The sequence below is a fragment of the Arachis ipaensis genome, chromosome B6 (assembly GCF_059453495.1).
Source record: "Arachis ipaensis isolate K30076 ecotype BB chromosome B6, ASM5945349v1, whole genome shotgun sequence".
NCBI classification, from domain to species: domain Eukaryota; kingdom Viridiplantae; phylum Streptophyta; class Magnoliopsida; order Fabales; family Fabaceae; genus Arachis; species Arachis ipaensis.
The window spans coordinates 93,533,564-93,538,166 of NC_142441.1; the positions used below are offsets into that span (position 1 = coordinate 93,533,564).

Below are 4,603 nucleotides of genomic sequence, written 5' to 3' on the forward strand. Positions count from 1 at the left end.
TTGATATTTTGCAATTTATAGTATATTCTCTTCTTTTTATCCTATTTGATTTTCAGTTGCTTGGGGACAAGCAACAATTTAAGTTTGGTGTTGTGATGAGCGGATAATTTATACGCTTTTGGGCATTATTTTTAAATAGTTTTCAGTATAATTTAGTTAGTTTTTAGTATATTTTTAATAGTTTTTAATTAAAATTCACATTTTTGGACTTTACAATAAGTTTGTGTGTTTTTTTGTGATTTCAGGTAATTTCTGGCTGAAATTGAGGGACTTGAGCAAAAATCAGATTCAGAGGTTGAAGAAGGACTGCAGATGCTGTTGGATTCTGACCTCCCTGCACTCAAAGTGAATTTTCTAGAGCTACGGAACTTCAAATGGCGCGCTCTCAATTGCGTTGGAAAGTAGACATCCCGGTCTTTCTAGCAATATATAATAGTCCATACTTTGATTAAGGATAGATGACATAAACTGGCGTTGAACGCCAGTTCCATGCTGCATTCTGGAGTCAAACGCCAGAAACAGGTTGCAAAGTGGAGTTAAACGCCAGAAACAGGTTACAAGCTGGCGTTCAACTCCATGAGAAGCCTCTACACATGTAAAGCTCAATGCTTAGCCCAAGCACACACCAAGTGGGCCCCAGAAGTGGATTTCTGCATCATTTACTCAATTCTGCAAACCCTAGTAACTAGTTTAGTATAAATAGGACTTTTTACTATCTTTGGGATCATCTTTGATCAGTTTTATGCTATCTTAGACTCTTGTGAGGGCTGGCCATTCGGCTATACCTGAACATTTATCACTTATGTATTTTCAACGGTAGAGTTTCTACACACCATAGCTTAAGGTGTGGAGTTCTGCTGTTCCTCAAAGATTAATGCAAAGTACTACTATTTTTCTATTAAATTCAACTTATTCCGCTTCTAAGATATTCATTCGCGCTTCAATATGATGGATGTGATGATCGTGACAGTCATCATCATTCTCGACTTATGAACGCGTTCCTGACAACCACTTCCGTTCTACCTTAGATTGAATGGATATCTCTTGGATATCTAATACAGGGGACCGAGTCTGAGTTATTAGTGTCTTCGTGGTATAAGTTAGAACCCATGGACGGCCATTCTTGAGAATCCAGAAAGTCTAAACCTTGTCTGTGGTATTCCAAGTAGGATTCAGGGATTGAATGACTGTAACGAGCTTCAAACTCGCGAGTGCTGGGCGTAGTGACAGACGCAAAAGGATAGTAAATCCTATTCCAGTATGATCGAGAACCGACAGATGATTAGCCATGCAGTGACAGCGCATTGGACCATTTTCACTGAGAGGACAGGTGGCCATTGACAACGGTGATGCCTAGCATACAGCTTGCCATAAAAAGGAGTAGGAAGGATTGGATGAAGACAACAGGAAAGCAGAGGTTCAGAAGGACGAAAGCATCTCTATACGCTTATCTGAAATTCTCACCAATGAATTACATAAGTACCACTATCCTATTTTATATTTTATTTATCTTTTACTTATCAATTCATAAAATCAGTTGAATCCGCCTAACTGAGATTTACAAGGTGACCATAGCTTGCTTCAAGTTGACAATCTCCGTGGGATCGACCCTTACTCACATAAGGTTTATTACTTGGACGACCCAGTGCACTTGCTGGTTAGTTGTACGAAGTTGTGAAACAGAATTAAGAACATGAACGTGCGTATTGAGTTTTTAGCGCCGTTACCAAGGAAGGAATGATCACGATTTCACACACCAAGTTTTTGGCGCCGTTGCCGGGGATTGTTCGAGTTTGGACAACTGACGGTTCATCATATTGCTCAGATTAGGTAATTTTATTTTAATGTTAAGTCTTTGTTTTTATTCTTTTTATTTTCGAAAACTTTTCAAAACAAAAAATTATTTCTTTTTTTTCGTTTTTCCCAAAATAATTTTCAAAAAAAAACCAAAAAAATTAATAAATTTAATGAAACCAAAAATATTTTATGTTTCTTGTTTAAGTCAAGAGTCAAGTTTTAAGTTTGGTGTCAATTGCATCTTTTTAATTTTCTAAAAAAAAATTTTTTTTTTTCAAAAATTTCATGCATTGCATTCTTCATGATCTTCAAGTTGTTCTTAGCCAGTCTTCTTGGTTGATCTTTATATTTTCTTGTTTTGTGTCTTTTATTGTTTTTCATATGTATTTTTAATTTGTTAGTGTCTAAATAGTGAAAATTTTTAAGTTTGGTGTCTTGCATGTTTTTCTTTTCTCGAAAATTTTCAAAAATAAGTCATGATGTTCATCTTGATCTTTAAAGTGTTCTTGGTGTTCATCTTGACATTCAAAGTATTCTTGCATGCATTGTGTGTTTTGATTCACAATTTTTATGTTATGTGTCAATTTTGTGTTTTTCTCTTTCCTCATTAAAAATTCAAAAAATAAAAAAAAAATAATATCTTTCCCTTTTTCACTCATCAAATTCGAAAATTTGAGTTGACTTTTTCAAAATTTTTTAAAATCTAGTTGTTTTTATGAGTCAACTCAAAATTTCAATTTAAAAATCTTATCTTTTTCAAAATCTTTTTCAAAATCAAATCTTTTTCAATTTTCTTTTCATATTTTTGAATTCCTTTTTAAAATTTTTCAAAATCTTTTTCATTTTTTCGAAAATATTCAAATTAATTTTCAAATTCTTTTTCTTATTTTATTTCTTAATTTTTGAAAATTTTATTAGCATTTAACGTTTTGATTCAAAATTTTTCAAAGTTGTTACTTGCCTATTAAGAAAGGTTCAATCTTTAAAATTTAAAATCATATCTTTTAGTTTCTTGTTAGTCAAGTAATAAACTTTAAGTTTCAAAGTCAAATCTTTTTAATTTCCTCTCTAAATATTTTTCAAATTAAATTTCAATCATATCTTATTCTATTTTAATCACATCTTTTCAAAATCAATTTCAAAATCTTTTCTAACCACTTATCTTTTTAATTTGATTTTTAAATCTTTTTCAATCAATCATATCTTTTTGTTTCAATCATATCTATTTCAAAACTACCTAAGTAACTCTCTCTCTCTAATTTTCCAAAATTCCTTCCCTCTTTTTCAAAATTCCTTTTTAATTAACTAATTGTTTTTAATTTTAATTTTAATTTAATTTCAATTTTAATTTTTGAATTTTAAATTTAATTTTAAAATATTTTTATTTTATTTTGTTTAATTTTCGAATTCCTTTCTCATCTCTAATCTCCTATTTATTTATTCATCTACTAACACTTCTCTTCCACCCAAAATTTGAACCCCATCTCCCTCTCTGAGTTCGAGTTTTTCCTCTTCTCTTTCTTATATTCTTCTCTTCTTCTACTCACATAAAGGAACCTCTCTACTGTGACAAAGAGGATCCCTATTATTTTTTGTTCTCTTCTTTTTCATATGAGTAGGAACAAGGATAAGAACATTCTTGTTGAAGCTGATCCTGAACCTGAAAGGACTCTGAAGAGGAACCTAAGGGAAGCTAAAGCACAACTCTCTGGAGAAAATCTGACAGAAATTTTTGAAAAAGAAGAAGATATGGCCGAAAATAATAACAATGTAAGGAGGATGCTTGGTGACTTCACTGCACCTAATTCCAATTTACATGGAAGAAGCATCTCAATCCCTGCCATTGGAGCAAACAATTTTGAGCTTAAACCTCAATTAGTTTCTTTGATGCAACAGAACTGCAAGTTTTATGGACTTCCATCTGAAGATCCTTTTCAGTTCTTGACTGAATTCTTGCAGATCTGTGATACTATTAAAACCAATGGGGTTGATCCCGAGGTCTACAGGCTTATGCTTTTCCCGTTTGCTGTAAGAGACAGAGCTAGAATTTGGTTGGACTCCCAACCTAAGGATAGCCTGAACTCTTGGGATAAGCTGGTCACGGCTTTCTTAGCCAAGTTCTTTCCTCCTCAAAAGCTTAGTAAGCTTAGAGTGGATGTTCAAACCTTTAGACAGAAAGAAGGAGAATTCCTCTATGAAGCTTGGGAGAGATATAAGCAACTGACGAAAAAGTGTCCTTCTGACATGCTTTCAGAATGGACCATTTTGGATATATTCTATGATGGTCTGTCTGAATTATCAAATATGTCCCTAGACCATTCTGCAGGTGGATCCATTTACCTAAGGAAAATGCCTGCAGAATCTCAAGAACTCATTGACATGGTTGCTAATAACCAGTTTATGTACACTTCTGAGAGGAATCCTGTAAGTAATGCGACGCCTCAGAAGAACGGAGTTCTTGAAATTGATACTCTGAATGCCATAGTGGCTTAGAACAAAATATTGACTCAGCAAGTCAATATGATTTCTCAGAGTCTGAATGGAATGCAGGCTGCATCCAACAGTACTCAAGAGGCATCTTCTGAAGAAGAAGCTTATGATCCTGAGAACCCTGCAAAAGCAGAGGTGAATTACATGGGTGAACCCTATGGAAACACCTATAATCCCTCATGGAGAAATTATCCAAATCTCTCATGGAAGGATCAACAAAAGCCTCAATAAAGCTTTAATAATGGTGGAAGAAACAGGTTTAGCAATAGCAAGCCTTTTCCATCATCCACTCAGCAAAAGACAGAGAGTTCTGAGA

At 33.7% G+C, this 4,603-nt stretch overlaps 1 non-coding gene across 1 annotated transcript; it reads right to left on the reverse strand.

The window, feature by feature from the left end:
* Window positions 1–3,939: 3,939 nt before the first annotated feature.
* Window positions 3,940–4,047, reverse strand: LOC148561811 (small nucleolar RNA R71). Its single transcript, XR_015887987.1, has one exon. It is a non-coding gene; the product is annotated as a small nucleolar RNA R71 (small nucleolar RNA).
* Between the last annotated feature and the right edge of the window lie 556 nt (window positions 4,048–4,603).